This window comes from Myotis nattereri (assembly GCF_964212035.1).
Source record: "Myotis nattereri genome assembly, chromosome: 10".
Classification (NCBI taxonomy): Eukaryota; Metazoa; Chordata; class Mammalia; order Chiroptera; family Vespertilionidae; genus Myotis; species Myotis nattereri.
In genome coordinates this window covers 42,479,098-42,498,404 of record NC_138085.1, presented here as the reverse complement: position 1 = coordinate 42,498,404, position 19,307 = coordinate 42,479,098, and the positions used below count along the sequence as shown (strand labels likewise).

At 42.9% G+C, this 19,307-nt stretch overlaps 1 protein-coding gene across 1 annotated transcript in view; it reads right to left on the bottom strand.

The window, feature by feature from the left end:
• ASPRV1 (aspartic peptidase retroviral like 1) overlaps positions 1 to 19,307 on the bottom strand; it is a 114,491-nt gene that overhangs the window by 57,042 nt on the left and 38,142 nt on the right. Inside the window, exons 5-6 of the mRNA XM_081100528.1 lie at positions 5,569 to 5,656; positions 2,597 to 2,731 (exon numbers count right to left, since the gene is read on the bottom strand). The gene's annotated coding sequence lies outside the window, so the exon portion shown is untranslated. The remainder of the gene's footprint in view (positions 1 to 2,596; positions 2,732 to 5,568; positions 5,657 to 19,307) is intronic.

Sequence of the window (19,307 nt, the reverse complement as noted above, 5' to 3'; positions counted from 1 at the left end):
TGGAGGACGGGAATGCAGTCCCTTTGGCCAAGAATGGCAGGAAAAGGGCAGAGTAAATTGTGGGCTGGATTGTCCCAGTCACATGATGCAATCTCACTGCTTTTTGTCACGTAATATTTTTCCCTCCTCCGCTGGTCCCTCCCTCGCCTCCTTTCCTCTCCCTCTGCTCTGTTTTGATTTGGTTAAAATAGATGCAAACTCTGGTGTTTTCTATTTTTAATACCCAGCGATTACATAATCTATACCGTAATTGCTGACTTGAAAAACTACTGGCAACAGTAGAAAATCCCCAGAGTTTTAAACAGGAAAAAGATTATTACAGCACAAAGCCTTTGGCAGTTTTACTGACTGGTAAACCGCCTGTAATCGTCACTTGCCAGTGTAAGTCACATGGGCCCTGGGAAACACTCTCCCCACCTCAAGGAAAGCCGGCTGGGGGAGGGGATGAGCTGCAGCCTCGGCTGGGAGGAAGCTTTGAATGGCAAGGCAGGGGGTGGATGGTGCACTGAGAGTTTTCTCTGGACCCAGACTCCGGGTTCCTGGAGTGAGCTTCAGGTTACCACCCCCTCCCAGGGGCTACCTTTTACTGCTTTTATCTCTTGCTTTAGAGTAGTCTCTAGCATCCAGGATCTTTCCCTCATCAACTTCCCAGGTCTTCCTATAGCAGCGGTTCTCAACCTGTGTGTCGTGACCCCTTTGGTGGTCAAACGACCCTTTCACAGGGGTCGCCTAAGACCATCCTGCATATCAGATATTTTCATTACGATTCATAACAGTAGCAATATTACAGTTATGCAGTTGCAACAAAAATAATTTTATGGTTGGGTCACAACATGAGGAACTGTATTTAAAGGGCCAGAAGGTTGAGAACCACTGTCCTATAGCCTCCAATACATTCCTAAACAAGCCTGAGTGAAAGGAAACTATTGCAGTTAAATAGATGATTTAATAAAGACAAAGGAGCAAGGAAGACTGCTTGTTAATCACAGAGACCTGACCCACTCCTCTACAGGGCTTTCCACATATTAGGCCAACATCCACACTATTTAATTCTTCAATAAAGTATTTCAATAAAAAATATAAGAACTATAGGTTTGGTAAGGGTTTCACAACCAAATCAAAATGATCTCATTAAGACAAAGTTTTCTGTATGTGTATGGGAGGTGTGGGTAGTATAGGAGATACAGAAGGGATAGAAACAGCTTTCCCTGACTTTGCCAATTCTGCCACAATCCTATCCCCAATAAATAATCAAGGAGGGCCGAAACCGGTTTGGCTCAGTGGATAGAGCATCGGCCTGTGGACTGAAAGGTCCCGGGTTCGATTCCGGTCAAGGGCATGTACCTGGGTTGCGGGCACATCCCCAGTAGGAGATGTGCAGGAGGCAGCTGATCAATGTTTCTCTCTCATCGATGTTTCTAACTCTCTATCTCTCTCCCTTCCTCTCTGTAAAAAATCAATAAAATATATTAAAAAAAATAATCAAGGAGGGTGAGTCCAATTTGGGTAACTTAACTATATGTGATGATTCATTCAATAAATGTTTGCTGAATGCCACACACTGGACTCTGCAGGGGATATAACAGTGAGCAAAATCACTGCCCTGGTAGAACTGCCAGGTCAGTGAGGGAGACAATCAAAATATTACATAAACATATCACTATAAACCCTACATGCTGAAGGGTTACGAGGGAAAAACACAGGGCACTAGGGATATGTAGAACAGGAGGCCTGATAGGGCCTGAGGTTTCTTAGAAGATTACCCTAGGCACTTCAGGGTTCTTTTTTCAGCACCCCCTCTTCTTTCACTTCCCCATCCTCCCTCTTGCCTTGCTCCCTGTAGTTAATATTTACTGCCCCCCCCCCCCCGCCCATGTACAGAGGATAATGCTAGGTTCTTTATATGTACAGTCTCATTTGATTCATATAGCAAATGGACAATTCAGCACTTTAAGACAAAAGGATCTGTTGAAAAAGGCCAGATCACCTTTCCTTTTGTGTCGTTGCTACAGAGAGAGCAACTCTACTGGAGCCACCTGAAGAAATTCAGCCAGGGTTCTCGTTCTTGCCACGACTGCTCAAACGGCCACAGTCTGATCCGAAATACGGCCTCAACATGTGCCGCCAGTGTTTCCATCAAGTGAAGGACATAGGCTTCATTAAATTGGACTAAGACATCTACCTTCTGACAGAATGCTATCTCTTTATACATAAAAGTTAAAAAAAATAGAAGAAAAAATTAAAGGCCAGATCACAATTTATAATGAGAATTATATACAATTCATACCATAAGTTAAGACTATACTGGCTGCAGGTTACAAAAATCTACATCAAAGTTTCAAAAGAGAGAAAAGAAAAAAAGGAAAGCTGGGGCCCATGTAAAATGAAATGCCGGCATTAGATTAGCTTAAGGAATGGTTAGATCCAGGTGCTCAAAAGATGTCATCTAGTCTTCATCTCTCTCCATCTCACAGCTCAGCTTTCATGTGTTGGTCTCAGCACTCCACCTGGGGTGGCAAGATGATTACCAGCAGCCTCAGAGTTATGTACATACTACAGGCTTGGCAACCCAGTAGGAAAAGAAATGAGAATTTACCTGTTAATAGTTCCAACGAAAGTCCAGAGTGCTGATTGGTCTGGATTTGAGACCATGCCCATTCCAACTGCTGTTCTCTGATTGGCATAGTCATGTGTCCTCCATCAAGAGCCAAGGGATGAACTTGAATCCAGTCTGAGAATGGGGAAGGAAAACTACGGTACTCAGACCTATAAAGGGAGAACCCATGCCGAACAGTCAAAGCCACTGATCCCCACTGTCCTCAAACTTGGGAATTACGGTGGATGTTCAGACTATCCAATAGATTCTTCCTCCCTAAGGAATGGGCAAGAGTGCTGTACAGTGTGGCACTGTCTGGATTTGCCCTAGTCCCACTCCAGCTGCTCGGGGACGTTGGCTTCTTGCTTTAGAGCACTCACCAGAGTCTTAATATTTGCTTAAATACTTGCTTAGAATAGTCTTCAAGTCCTAAGGCTTTGTGGAAGACTTTTCCCACCTCCCTTCACTCCAAAATGATGTGCCCTACTCAGCACTGGCTAAAAGAGGCTGCAGTTCTTTGGCTCTTTGGCAAGCATCCACAGGGTCTGTGCAAATTATAGGGAATGACAAGTCCTTTGTTGGAAAATTTTACTTTCCTTCTGGAGTCTGAACTGAAAATGGCTTTCATTGGGCACATACAGGAATATTAGGATAGTTCATAAAGCACCCAATAAATAGATGTCCATAAGAAGGATCCTGAGAAGGGGAGCAGGGGAAATCACTTAAACATTCTATATGGTACACAGCACTATAGCAATGATATACAATTGGAACCACCTGTCCTTGGGCATGTTGTAGAAGCTGCCTGGATCCACCATTCCAAATTTACGTAAAGTCCAAATCACTGTCCCACAATTTCTACAAATTCCCAGCAGCTAATGCTCTTAACAATCCCTTTTGGCTCTGATTCCAGTTCCTTCTGGACTTGGGATCTCATTCACATTTCACCTTCTAAGGCTGGTCTCTTACCTCTGTTCGAACTGTCCCATGCTTTACCAAAAAGGAAAAAATACAAATATACAAACTCACTCAAAACATTGTTCATCAGATGATCCTAAAGTTATGAAGAAACAGAGGGGTTTTATATTCCATGCTGCTGGGCACCTTCACCCTTCCAGATATTTCTCATATTTAGAAGGGGTCTCTCCTTCCATCAGGAAATTAAGCTCCCCTTATATTACTCAGAGTAACTTAGCTCTCCATCCCCCTTCCTCTGAACTCCAATGCCATCAGAGCTGGAGTCAGCCCCATTATGAACCATCCACTCCAGGTTCAATCCCAGACTAGACTGAGGAACAAAAAGAGGTTTTGAATTTTCCCTCTCTCACTACCACCATTAACTATATGTGTATGGGAGGTGATGATGCAAATGGAATGATTCTTTCCTCTGCAAATATGAATTATTCCACTTCTCTATAGAACAGACTTAGCTATAGTCAGTTTTGATTTTAAGTAAGTTTCTACACGCATACCTCAGAGATATTGCAGGTTCCGTTCCAGACCACTACAATAAAATGAATATCACAATAAAGCAAGATAACACGAATTTGGGGGCTTTGTAGTGTATATAAAAGTTATGTTTAAACTAAACTGTAGTCTAAGTGTGCAATAATATTATGTCTAGAAAACAATGTACATAGTCAACAATATTGTAATAACTATGTATAGTGCCAGGTGTATACCTGAAACATTGGGGGGAACACTTTATAAAGTAATGATTGCCTAACCACTATGCTGTACACCTGAAACATACAAAATAATGCTGAATGCAAACTGTAACTGAAAAAAAAAAGAATGAATGGATCCAGCAACTCCACTTCTGGGTATTTATTCCAAGAAAGCACAAATACTGACTTGAAAAGATATTTGCACCCCCTTGTTTATTGCAACATTATTTACAATAGCCAAGATATAGAAGCAACCTAAGTGTCCATCATTAGATGAGTGGACAAAGAAAATTTGAGAGATACAGATATAGATAGAAATATAGATGTATAATGTAATCGATATCTATATACATATATATAAAAGCCTAAGCGACCGTTCGACCGGTAGCTATGATGTGCACTGACCACCAGGGGGCAGTGCTCAATGCAGGAGCTGCCAAGCTGCAGTAACTTGGCAGCTGCGCTTCTCAGGTGACGCACCCGGAAACAGAGAGGAGGGAGCCCGATTCTGGGGTGCATCACCTGAGAACCACACTTTCACAATCCAGGATCCCTCAGGGGTCGTAGGAGAGTCGGTTTCGGCTTGAATCCCACAGGCCAGGCCAAGGGACCCCACCAGTGCACGAATCCATGCACCGGGCCTCTAGTATAATATAATAGATATAATGTAATAGATATAATATAATAGATATAAAATATTATTCAGCCATAAAATATTATTCAGTCATTGTGACAACACTGAAAGACCATGAGTGCATTATGTTAAGCCACATAAGTAGGACAGAAAAAGATAAATGCTGCCCAAACAAAAACAAAAAAAAGAAAAAAACAAACAAAAAAAAGACAAAAGAAAAATACCAACAAAGAAAAAATGACAAATGATGTATGACTTCACTTTTATGTGGGATCTGAAAACAAAACAAAAACTAATCTCTTAGATGCAAAGAACAGATTGGTTACCAAAAATAGGGGTAGGGAGTAGACAAAATGGATAAAGGTGATCAAAAGATATAAAATTCCAGTTATAAAATAAGTAACTCATGGGGATGTAATGTACAGCATGGTGACTATAGTTAATAATATTGTATTGCATATTTAAAAGTTAGTATGATTGTAAGTCTTAAAAGTTCTCATTACAAGAGAAAACATTTTTGTAACTATATACAGTGACAAATGTTAACTAGGCTTATTGTGGCGATTGTTTTGCAATATACACAAATATTAAATCATTATTATGTACACCTGAAACTAATATAATGTTATAAGTCAATTGTGCCTCAATAAAAAAATAAGCAATGTACATACCTTAATTAAAAAAGACTGTATTGCCCAGCCAGTGTGGCTCATTTGATTGAGCATCATCCCATGCATCAGGAGGTCGCCAGTTCAATTCCTGGTAAGAGCACATACCCGGGTTGTAGGTTTGATCCCCAGTAGGGGATGTACAGGAGGCAGCCAATAAATGTTTCTCTCTCATCAATGTTTCTATCTCTCTCTCCCTCTCCCTTCCTCTCTCCGAAATCAATTTTTTTAAAAAAAATACTTTATTGCTAAAAATGCTAAACATCATCTGAGCCTTTAGTGAGTCATTATCTTTTTGTTGCCTCCATGTTGATGAAAATGAAATTATCTGCTAAGCGCAACAAAGAGAAGTACAATAAAATGAGGTTGCTGTATTACACCACTCAATGTAAACTGTCCAGCTCAGAGAAAAGCCTGTGTTACAAGTCCAAAACAATTCACATATACCCATACTGGGGCCCACTGACACTGAGAATGTGTCTAAGGAAAGCAATGCTTCTGTCCCAAAGGCATTACCTGTCTTTCAAAGACAAAGGGGTTTATGTCCTCCTGTTTCCAGGCTAGAGTTCTAAAGCCTCAAACCCCAGTGAAATAGGCAAAACTAAGGTGTTAGCTTCAAGGACTCTTTTCATCTAGGTTGGTGGGGGCCTGACCTGAGACAAAGCTTAAAGCTTAAAGCAGCTGAGAGGCTTCTCCAAAGGAAAGGAAAGGATAAATGCAAGGAGCATGTTTCCTCCCAAGGCCTAGGCCAGCTCTAAGCCTTGCCTTCCGGAGCCACTCTAGTAAAACTTCCTTTGGTTTCTAAGGAGAAGGAGCAAACAGAGGAAGACACTGCCCCCCTCACTGCATCAGAGGCAGGAGGCACAGAGGCTCCACAAGGCTGTAAATAACAATGAAAAGGGAAAGAAGAATTCTGAGCTTTGAATTCCTTTGTTCATCACACCAAAAAGTACTACAGCAGGTACAAGGCCCAGTAGTCTGACTCAGAAGTCCTTTTAGTTCCTGGGGAGGGAAGGATAGTAAAATGCCCCTAAATCCTTATCAGAAGTTACAAATTATAATACAGAGTTAAACAAATAAAGAGAGTTAAGAGGGTGAGGAGGGAGAATATACCTTTTATCTTACTAAACAAAAGACGTAAGTTGACTTTTCATTCATTAATATCATAATTAGAATACAGTCTTAAATATTTTTAACGTAAATGAACCCTCTAATAAAATTTATAACAGAATGAATACATTGCAAATCAAATAAATAGGAATGTGCTTAAAAAATAAATGGGAACAGTCTATTATATTGCTCTGCACTTATTTTTTTCAATGATACAGAAACCTATTTCAATGTTTTCATGGCCACATAGTATTTCACAATCCCCTTCCCAGGGATATTTACCAAAACAATGAACATTCTTGTTCAGAGAACTCTGTGCTCTAGGATAAGCATTTCTTTAGGTGAAATTCCAATTTGCTCTGCCTATTTGTATTGTTTGCTCATTTTCTATTGGGTTTGTTGTCTTTCCCTTATTGACTTATAGGAAGCCTTTAAAAATTATAATATACTAGAGGCCTGGTGCACAAAATTTGTGCACGGGGGTGGGGGGAGTCCCTCAGCCCAGCCTGCATCCTCTCCAATCCAGGACCCCTCAGGGGATGTCCGACCGCCTCTCGCAATCCGGGACTGCTGGCTCCTAACCGCTCACCTGCATGCCTGCCTGATCGCACCTAACCCCTCTGCCTGCCTGCCTCATTGCCCCTAACTGCTCCCCTGCTGGCCTGAAAGCCCCTAACCGCCTCTGCCTCGCCTTGCACCCAGGACCCAAGATTCCCTCCTCCGGCCAGTTGCAGGCACCCAGGACCCAGGCTTCCCTCCCTCTGGCCAGCCGCAGGCACCCAGGACCTGGGTCGGCTTCACTCAGGCCAGCCACAGCCACAGGGGACCGTGAGTGGGCGGCTTCGCCCAGGCTGCAGCTGCAGGCTCCCAGGACCACAGGGCAGGCGGCTTGTCCCTCTCCCAGGCCACTGTCCCAGCCGCTGGCGCTCAGGACTGCAGGGTGTACAGCTTGTCCCTCTCCTGGGCCACAGCCTGGCTGGTCCCCATTCCTCTCTCGCGAGCTCATTTGTGCCTGGCTGGTCCCCATTCCTCTCTCCCCAGTGTTGAGTGTCTGAGCTGTTAAGGTGTGATGGCGTGAGGGTGTGACAATCATTTGCATATTAGCTCTTTGTTATATAGGACGTCTTTTACATATATTGCAAAATTTTTCTCACAGTGTGTTGGGATAACTTTAGCCAGATAGAAGTTTCTCATTTTCATGAGGCAAAACCAATCATAACTTAGAAAGTACTGCCATGGGAACAGTGCACCCTGAGCTCTGAACCACACAGCCTCTTCTTCTGGGGTGACACAACCTTGCTTAGGTTCCTGAAGGGAATGGCTATTTAGGCAATCATTTTCTGAGCTGTTCACACCTGGTTTTAAAGCCAAGGCAAGAGTGTAAATAGATCAAGTTAAGAAGGGGCAACAAGAATTCTGAAGATTTTATTTGTTTGTTTTCAGCTATTTGGAGGCTCCTTTCTTAAATGTTTAGAGTCATGTACTAACAATGTCAAAGGAATCCTGAACCATTGCAAATCCAAAAACATCTTTATAAACAATAGTCTGAGTATTTCCAGACTCTTTCAAACTATGTGGGCTTTAGGGCATTATTTACTGCCATCATGGATGGAGGAAAAAATAAATTCCAGACCCCACAGGAATAGAAAAGCTCAAGAATCAACCGACTCCTAGACTTTTAAGCAAGTAACCTTTACAAAATTTCCCACAAGCCTCTCACAGAAGATGGCACTGGCCCAACCCGACACTGAACAATTCAAAAAACCCTAGTGGCCAAGTGAGATTCTGCCCACAAGAGTACTTCGTCCCTGGTCCCTGCAAACTCTGCCAAAGGCCAGGACTTGGCGGCAGCCCTCCCACTTGGTCAGAACCCCCGCCTCCACCCCTCCCCCAACTATTAAAAACCCCACGGTGTTTAGGAGGCCGTGCTGAACGCAGAACTGAAAGATGATTCCGGCCTCCTTCCCCCTGCCAAAACCTGGCACTCCTTGAGGAAATTGACTTCTGGGCAATGAAGATTCGGCCATAAAATCATTCATCAGTCAGTACCCAGTGGTACCAAAAGGAGAAACAATCTGTCCCAATGCTGCTGCAAAGCCATTATTCCTACAATCTTTTTTTTTTTTTTTTAAATCCTTCTTTTGTTGAGGTTTGCACCAAATAACTACACTTCTCCTCACTGTTGTCAACTACTGACCGTTTGGTCATCAGGGGCTTTGGCTTTTGATCAGAGTCTGCCTTTCCATTCTAAGTCAGACTCCTTGCCTGGTCATGACCTTCTATATTTCTACCTCTCCTTGTCTTTATTTCTACAGCTTCTGTTATTCAACAGCATTGAGATTTCCAGTTCCTTGAAACCAGCTGCCCATTATATTGCTGTTTATCAGTCCTTTCTTGCATTCACTTCTCTCTAGCCAACTGGATGACAACCACTCTGCTACCAATTCTTATGCTCCCTTCACTCCAAGTCAACCATTTGCCCCACAAAACACCATTCCTATTGTCCTCTGCTTTAACCCCTAAGTTGCTGAGTGCTGCTAAAGCAAGCACTATCATGAGGGCTGACTCCTCTAGAAATTCATTGTCTTCAATGATTAGTTGGGTCTGCAGCACTGTTCAGTTATCCTCCCACATACCCTGATCACTACCATTCGCGCAACAGTTTTTAAAACTGCCACTGTCCCCAATACCCCACCTGCTCTAGCCGATGACCTCAACTTCTGCCTAGAGAAAACAAAACCCAACTGAAGGAAACTCCAACTTTCTGTTTCCCCAGAATCTTACCAAATTCCTCTGCCCTATCATAGCCCTCCCCCTATCAAATGAGACTTAAAAGTGTTCAAGAGTGGCAGCAGAAGGTAGAAAAGCAGTAAATAGTGGTAGTGGTAATAGCCTAGTCCTAGTTCAGTTTAAGTGTAATCTCTGTAATAGTGCTCAGGATATAGTAACCTGCTCCACCAGCGCCTTGCTCAACAATTTTTCTCTTTCTTTCAATCTCCAACTTCATCCTCTTTACTAGTTCGTTCTCCATAGCACAGGGATATGCTTCTAGATCCCGTGTCTCCCCTTCACTAACTCTCCTCATTTCACAGAAAAGCTTCTCGGAAACGTGGCCTTCCTGACTGAGTCCACACCCTCCTTCCATCTGCTAGCTGCAGAGGTACTGTCTCATAGGAGAGAGTGGACTGGTCTTATTTACCAAAGGTCTGCTCTTTGGAAAATTGCTTTAGAGATTAGCAAAGAAGCATAGTGAAAGAAAATACATTGTGTTGCTATTAATTCCGAGTTTTAATAATAAGAATAATTTTTAATAATAGGAATAATAGATTTCCTTTGTGTCAACATTACCTCTGAATAGGGTATAAGGAAGATTGTTTAAAGTGTTCTTTAAAACAGTGAAAGCTGGCCCGGCTAGCATGGCTCAGTGACTGAGTGTCGATCCATGAACCAGAAAGTCAGAGTTCGATTCCTGCCCAGGTTGTGGTCTCAATCCCCAGTAGGTGGCATGCAGGAGGCAGCCAATCAATGATTGTCTCTCATCATTGATGTTTCTCTCCCTCCCTCCTTCCCTCTCCCTTCTCTGAAATCAATAAAAAAAATTTTTTTTTAAAAAAAGGAAGAAAGCTGTTTAGATACAGCTTCCCTGATTCTCTAGATCCAAAAGCTAAAAACAATCTCTCCTCAAGGGGGAAGAGGGAGGTGGAGGTGAAACAGGGTACAGGGGAGATAAATGGTGATGGGGGGAAAATAAAGAATCAAAAAAATTAAAATCAAAACAATCTCTCCTCTAAGTTCCCACAGTTAGTCTATACTTGTCATACTCTGTCACTTTATCTCAAGTTATCATAGAACTGCAGTTAATAAATATTTGATAAATGAATGGACTTTACAAGCACCAATTATAGATTATATAATTCTAATTACTAATCAATCTAATTGACTAATTAAATCAGGCCCCCTGAAGAGCCTCCACTAACATTATGCTAACTTAATATTAGTCTTTTTATATATATTGAAATTAATAAAGTTGCATTAAGTCAGTTACATCCTGTATTTAGGGTTTTACTTATTTACACATGCCTTGCAAAATCTCAAACACTGAGGTATTACTGTGTTGTTTGGGGTTCAGTCTGAAAGGACTAAGGTAAGAGTCAGTGAGGCAGTCCTGGATGGTGCTCCATTGGTTGGAACAGTCCCGTACACCAAAGGATTGTGGGTTCAATTCCCATCAGGGCACATACCTAGGTTGTGGGCTCAATCCCTGGTCAGGGTGTGTGTGGACAAATGAATGTTTCTCACATCTGACAGATGTCTGTCTTTCTCTCTCTCCCTTCCTCTAAAAGACATAAATATATATATATTTCCATCCATCCTTGGGTGAGGATTTTTAAAAAAAGTCAGTGAGGCAGAATTTACCCAATCGAAGGGATATGAGCAGGGCTTTGGGGGGAGGAATGCATTTGTCTCCTCCTTCACCTGAGAAATACCCCAAGAAATGCTCCTCCAGGAGCACTGAGACTTCCTCTCATGCAGTCTGCTCCCTCTGCTTCAACTCCTTTCACATCATTTGAGGGTCAGCTCCTCAACACAGGCATGACTTTGTCCTTGCTGGACCATTCCAAAGTTTACTCATTTCTAAAACAAGGTGTCTGCCTAGAAAGTCTCAAAAGTTTTTTTCTGATGTGAATAACTGCACATTACTTACAGCATGAAAATAAAATTTTATCTTAAAAAGCAGGTTCAATGCTTTAAAAAACTCAGTGGCAAATCCTTTTGTGATATGAAGAATGTCCAAGTCCCCCTATCACTCCCAATATAACTGCTAAATATCTCTCTGAGACCAATAATTCTCCTCAAGCAGGACATGGAGACACATCAGGAGCTTCTTCCAAAGCACTGACATTCTTGCTCCCACAATCCCTCTGAAGAAGCCAGTCCTTAGTCCTTACACAAGTAGAATTATGGGCTTGGAGGACTGTGCTAAGAGTAAAAGAGTGGCAGGGAATGCACGTCAGGAAACATAGGGCAGGGCCAGGTGACAGCCCCAGTCTCTCTGGAGCCAGATCCAGAACCTCCCAGTTTGCTTTACCCTCACAGAGGGTGTAATTTCTAGCAGGGCGAAAAATCACCAATGGCACACAGACAAAGGGCAGGGCCAGGCTGGGTAAGCAAAAGCTAGCAATGAGCCCAAGAGGCTCCTGATTTAGAATCCAGGCAGTGAGGAGGAAGGGTCTTGGAGAGGTCCCCAGAGAACTTGGAAAGTAGCTGTCCTCTCTGGGTAATATCCAGGTTGCCATAAGAAATCTCATACCTCTAGAGGCCTCCTCACTTGCTTCAGAGACTTTCTCAGCAGCCTGATCTCATTAGAAGGAAAGATCATGTGACTGGGACTCAACAGACACCAGCTTACTGGTTTGGACAGCGTCCCTTCTCTGTGGAGTCACCAGCTCACAGAGCAGAAACTTCCCATGGTGCTTCCATTTCCTCCCTTCCCACCACAAAATCCGAAGGAAAGACTTGTCCTCAAAACCATCCCACTAAGCTGCAGTGTGAGACTGTGGGAAGACTTCCTTACAGCTCAATATGCCTTAGGGAGAAAGAGTTCTTTGGTCCTTCACTCACTCACTCACTCACTCACTCACTCACTCACTCACTCAACCACGGCTTTCTGACTGCACACCCTGCTCCAAGCACTGGGCTGTAAGGATGTCTTGCAGGACTCTCAGAGGATATTAGTCTAGCGATTGCCTAAGAACCTCTTTAAAGTGGCCCCCGTTAATTCAGAACTTCTGACAGGAAATAACTACTTTTTGTGATTATGCTATCAGAATGGGTTAGCAAATAATTTAAACCCATAAATATGGTTGTCAGCTGGAAAACTGAAGTGACTTAAGACTTTAGTTATTTTACTCATTAAAGCAGGTCCTCTTAGGAACTCTACCAGCTGGCACATACACAAGTGATTTACTATGTGATCCCAAAAGTAAACAAACCTAATGACTTTGTAAAAAAATTATTTTCATGTAATTAATTCAGACAAGCCCTTCCCTCCTGGCTCAAAGTAATATGTTTTTACTGTATTACTTTCAAAAGAATGAAGCCAGAATTCAATAAACCACTAAGCCACCACACTAACTCTGCTGTAACCAAACTGGCAACCTTATTTCCGAAATACCTCAAGCTATTTATGGACAGATTCAGACATTTTTCCCCTTGAATTCAACAGAAATCCAACATTCTCTAGTTTAGAGGAATGTCAGGGCCTACAAGGGGCAGGGGACAAGGCAGTGACTATGAGTAATATGGTGTCTTCCCCTCTTCTTCCTCCCACCGCTTACTGTGGATACCCTTAGCTCCAGGCTGCAGCTTTTGCTCTATTCTTTCCCTCCTTGGAAAATTCATCTCTAAGAGATGGAGAGTGAAGAACTGAGAAATAGAATTTGAAGCCTGAATATCTGAGTTTGAGTTTGAATTCTACTCTCTAATTGTGTCTCAGTGTCCATATAAAAGAAGCAAAATAATAGCACACAGCATTCAGGACTGTGTAAGCTAAGTCGCTGTATATAATGGCCTTTGTAAATGGTAGAGTGCTTCTTAAATAATGCTGTGGCTGTTGTTTTATTATGAGTACTGCCCACTCCTACCTCTTCTTAAGCTCTCTACTCAGGTTCCAATTGAGACCACTGCCACACACTCCTCTCCAGAATCCGTCGGGACTGCTAACAGGAAAGAGAGAACCAAGATACATGATCACCCCTTCCTCAAGTATCTAAAGGTGTCAAATCTAAAGAGTCCCCACTCCCACCTATTGCCTCTAGTTTAGAAATAACTTTTCCTCTAAATAGGAATCTCCAGCCTACAAAACATTTCCATTTGGATATACATCTGGCCCTTCAAATTCAACTCCAAGAAACAAATTTGTCTCCCCTTCTAGAAGAGTGGTTCTCTCTTCCAGTTACCTCCATTTCTGTCATGACAAATAACTTTCCAAATTCACAGGGTAGACCAGTGGTTCTCAACCTTCCTAATGCCGCGACCCTTTAATACAGTTCCTCATGTTGTGGTGACCCCCAATTTCATTGTTACAAATTGAACATAATTAAAGCATAGTGATTAATCACAAAAAAAATGTAATGATATATGTGTTTTCTGATGGTCTTCGGTGATCCCTGTGAAAGGGTCGTTTGACCCCCAAAGGGGTCGCGACCCACAGGTTGAGAACCGCTGGGGTAGACAGACACCATGGTATTATCAGTGACTTGCTACTCTTTCTTCTTTATCTTCCTCCTGACTGAAACTATCAAATCAGTGTTTCCTTCAGAATGATCCTTGTCCTTATCATCCCACTGCCTACTCCAGTTTATGCCTCATTATTTCAGACCTAGACTGCCACTATCTTATTTATCTAATTGCATTTTTCACTTCATTCATGTCATACATTCACACCATAAATCCTTCCATAAACACTGCTTTTATCACCACTATTCATTACCTAGTCCACCAATCTGGTTTTAATTTACCCACCACCAACCACAGTCAAGTCAGAATCTATTTCTTATTTTTTTAAGTGGCTTTTTCTTTTCTGAATCAGAAAAGATAATTTCTGTTACCAATGTGTTGCATGAATTTTTAAATAAATATTTCAAGTGAAACAGGTTCATATGCTATTTTTCTCATGTATATACTATAGCCATCTTTCTGAGTTAATAATTATAGATCTATTTCATTTATCATTGTATAGACATACCACAATTTATTTGACCCTATCAATGGCCATTTTGATTATTAGAAACTCTATAGTAACATATAGTAACAAATATCCTCACACATATATCTCTGTATACTTGCCCTTGGGATAAATACCTAGAAGTAAAATTGCTGGTTTAACAGTGTATGCACTTTAAATTTGATACATAATGCCAAACTGAACTTCAGAGAAACTGTATTCATTTATATCCCTAGCAACACAGTATGAGTTCCTGTTTCCTCAAGCCCTCAGCAGCAATAAATATTTTGTTTAATATGTGTCAGTCTAACAGTTGAAACATGATACCTCATTTCTGTTTGCCTCTTCTGGATTATAAGTGAAACAGCTTTTTTCTTTTTTTGTGTGTTTTTGGTTTTTGTTTATAAGCCCCTTTTATTTTTTTTAAATATGTTTTTATTGATTTCAGAGAGAGGAAAGGAGAGGGAGAGAGGAATAGAAACATCAATGATGAAAGAGAATCATCAATTGGCTGCCCTCCACACTCCCCCTACTGGGAATCAAGCCTGAAAACCTGGGCCCTGACTGGGAATTGAACCATGATCTCCTGGTTCATGGGTCAATGCTCAACCACTGTACCACACCAGCTGGGTTAAAACAGCCTTTTTCTATAAGCTTTATTGGTCATTTGTATTTATTCTTCTACTAGGGGCCCGGTGCACGAATTTCGTGCACTGGGTGTGGGGGGGGGGGGAGTGTCCCTCAGCCCAGCCTGCCCCCTCTCACATACTGGGAGCCCTCAGGCGTTGACCCCCATCACCCTCCGATCGCCTGATCGGCCCCTTGCCCAGGCCTGACGCCTCTGCCAGAGGTGTCAGGCTTGGACAGAGGACCCCCATCTCCCCCCGATCACTGGCTCTGGCCCCCGCCCAGGCCTGAGGCCTCTGGCCCAGGAATCATGCCTGGGCAGGGAACCCCCATCTCCCTCTGATCGCTTGCTCCACCCCCCGCCCAAGCCTGACGCCTCTGACTCAGGCTTCAGGCCTGGGCAAGGGGACCATCATATCCCCCCAATCCCCGGCTCTGCCCCCCACCCAGGCCTGATGCCTCAGCCAGAGGAGTTGACCCTCATCACCCTCCAATCACCAATCACCGGATCGGCCCCTTGACCAGGCCTGAGGCCTCCGGCAGAGGTGTCAGGCCTGGGCAGGGGACCCCCAGCTCCCCGTGGTTGCAGGCTCCGCCCCTGCCCAGGCCTAACGCCTCTGGCCTAGGCGTCCGGCCCAGGCAGCGGGGACCTGCAGTGGCAGCGGGGGGCGCCGCGATCGTGGGCTTCACTTTAGGCCCAGGCAAGGGACCCCTAGCTCCTGGGACTGCCAGCTTCGACCGTGCCCAGCTCCCATCGCTGGCTCCACCCCTACTTCCTGCTATCACTGGCCAGGGCGGCAAAGGCGCCTGATTCTCCAATCATGGCTGGGGGGCAGGGCAAAGGCGGCCCCAGGGCTGCCTTTGCCCTGCCCCCCAGCTCTTAGCTCCCCCCTGGGTTTCAGATCACTGTCAGTGGCAGGGGGCTTCTTCCTGCTTTCCCTTTCGCCTCCCTGCATTGTGCCTACATATGCAAATTAGCCGCCATCTTGTTGGCAGTTAACTGCCAATCTTAGTTGGCAGTTAATTTGCATATAGCCCTGATTAGCCAATGAAAACGGTATCGCCGTACGCCAATTACCATTTTTCTCTTTTATTAGTGTAGATGACTTTGGCCTATTTCCTTTTTGTGTTTTTCCTATTGATTTGTAAGTGGCTTAAAGACATGTTGGAGACATTTCAACTTAAAGACATTTCAACTTAAAGACATGTTGAAAACTCTTTGTGCCCTGGCCAAGGAACTTAGTTGGTAGAGCATCTTTAAGTACGCCAAGGTTTCATGTTTGACCCCTGTTCAGGGCCCATACAAGAGGCAACTAATAAATGCAAAGTAAGTGGAACAACAAATCAGTGTTTCTCTCTCTCAAATCAATTTAAAAAATAAGTAGCAACAAATCTCTCTCTCGCTCTCGCTCTCGCTCTCACTCTCACTCTCACTCTCAAATCAATTGTAACCAGTTTGTCATCTGCTTTTTATTTTGTTTATGGTGTCTGTTGCAATTTTTTTAGATAATCTATTACACTTTTTCCTTTATAGTTTCTGTCGTTGGTGCCCTAGAAACTATTTTCTAGTATACTTATTACTTTAGTTTTTATGTAAAAATATTTAATCCATCTAGAATTTATTTTGCTAGAAGGTGACAGAATTTTTTTTTTAATGGTTAGGTATTTGTCCTAAACACTATCCTTTCCCACTGAAACCCAAGTCTGTTTCTGGGCTTTCTAATCTATTCTGAGCTCTGCTCCCCAACAAGAATTCTTTCTAGTTGGACTAGTTTTTTCATTGATCATAATAGTTCTATGTAGGTTGTTGCCTATATTCACATCATTGCCCTTGGAACATCATCAGACCTTCCCTCCACTGATCCTTCAAAGCGAAATCATTTCTGGGGTAAGAAGAAATAAATGCTACCTAAAACAAGAAATGCTTTCAAAAGAGGGAAGGTAATGTAAAATAACACATCAGAGGTTCCACAAATCCTTTAATACCCTTGTACTGAAGTACTCCTGCTGAGGATCCATAATGATAATCTAAGGAGAGGATCCCTGTAGATTTTTGTGGGTATTTTACTAGGTGGGGTGTATTTTGTGCTAGATGACTTTCAGCTAATTATTTCCTTAAGATGGTAGATTATTTATCCTCTTGTTTTAGGGTTTCTGCCTCATTTAGAACCTTTTTAAAGGAACCAAATTCCATGAGGCTCTGAGATGACTTACAGAAGCAGCCAGTGGGGAAGGTGACAATTACTCTGCTTGCACAAGAAACAAGCTGAGGGTCATATGGCCCATCCCTTCTCCACTCTGAATGCTTCCAAGGGGTCTTTTGATCCCTAACCCACCTAGGTTGTTCTTGGTCAACATCTCTTCCATGATGCTTACTCCCGAGGTTTTAGCCCTCAGATGCTTCCTTCCCAGACTTCCATTTTACTTAGAATCTTAACCTCAGTTAACCTTTCATTGTTCTTTGTTTTTTACTATCTGTTAACTTTTCTATTGAATTCAACTATAGATTCCTTGCAGACAAGAACCACAACCTGGAAAGAAAGAAGAACGGGAGGAAGGGAGAAAAGGAGAAAAGAAGGAAGGAAATCACCCACCCATATTCTAAACATTTTCATTATACTGAGAGCCTATTAAATTTATGGTTGGGGAACAGTATAAGATAGTGATACAGAAACAACTTTACAGGCATGCTCTCCCTCCCTGGAGCATGCTTGCACCTTTCCCTTCTCCCTCTTCTTCCTCCACAGGCATGCATCCCCTAAATTCTAAACTCATTGAAACCAGGGTTGCAAAGGATAGCACCAGTTCATCCCAAGCTAACTCACTGCACCTGTCTCCAAGATCCCCTTTTCTCTAACTTTTCAGTGAGTCAAAGCAGCCCTGCCTAGGCTCTCCACTGTTGCTTCTTCTATTCTAAGCCCTTCTTTGTTTCACTTCCCCCCAGCTTTAATAAATGTAGGGGGGAAAATTTTTTTTTAATATACTTTATTGATTTTTTTACAGAGAGGAAGGGAAAGGATAGAGAGTCAGAAACATTGACAAGAGAGAAACATCGATCAGCTGCCTCCTGCACGACTCCCACCGGGGATGTGCCTGCAGGCAAGGTACATGCCCTTGACCAGAATCAAACCCCGGATCCTTGAGTCCGCAGGCCAACGCTCTATCCACTGAGCCAAACTGGCTAGGGCAGGAAAAAAATTTAAAAAAGAAAAAGAAACAAATTTACTAAGCCCAGAAACAAAGGAAGAGGAATAAGAATAGGAAGGAATAGGGGAATAGGGAGAAGAGAATGGGTTGATAAAGAATATAATTTGGTTTGGGATATGTTGATTTAAAACTGCCTGAGGGTCATATGGAACAAGAGCCATCCAGGTTATAACATCAATAGTGTTTGGCAATTGTGATTCGGGAACTCAGAAGAGAAATTTGCCGAAACCGGTTTGGCTCAGTGGATAGAGCGTCGGCCTGCGGACTGAAAGGTCCCAGGTTCGATTCTGGTCAAGGGCATGTACCTGGGTTGTGGGCACATCCCCAGTAGGAGATGTGCAGGAGGCAGCTGATCGATGTTTCTTTCTCATCGATGTTTCTAACTCTCTATCTCTCTCCCTTCCTCTCTGTAAAAAATCAGTAAAATATATTTTTAAAAAAAAAAAGAAGAGAAATTTAAGTTGGAGATAGAGATTTAAGAGTTTCTGACATATCAGTGGTAGCTAAAACCATAAGCATAAATGACATCACCCCGGGATAGTAGAGGGAGGAGAGAAGAGAGCTAGGAACAGAATCTTAAGGAATGTCTTTATGTAGGGAGCCTGTTAGGCAAAGACTAGTCAGAGAAAACAAGCCTTTTGCAGTTATAGGCCAACTAATACTTATAAATACCTACAGCCTGACCAAATAACTGACTGGCTCTATTTAAGATCTCTAAATGCTCACTCCCTGATCGTCACAGTTAAGACTTTCAGAAGAAGGGGCAGAAATGGACAAGTGCCATAGGCCAAGTCTCTTAGGATGGAGCTTACGAGTAGAGAATACTACTTGTTGGATGTTCAAAGAACATCATACCTAAGGGCATACCTAAAAGCTGAGTCTTGCCCAAGCTGGTTTGGCTCAGTGGATAGAGCATCAGCCTGCAGACTGAAGGGTTCGATTGCAGTCAAGAGCACATATCCAGGCTCTGGTCTTAATCTCCAGTAGGGGGCGTGCAGGAGGCAGCCGACCAATGATTCTCTCTCATCATTGATGTTTCTATCTCTCTCTCCCTCTCCCTCCCTTCCCCTCT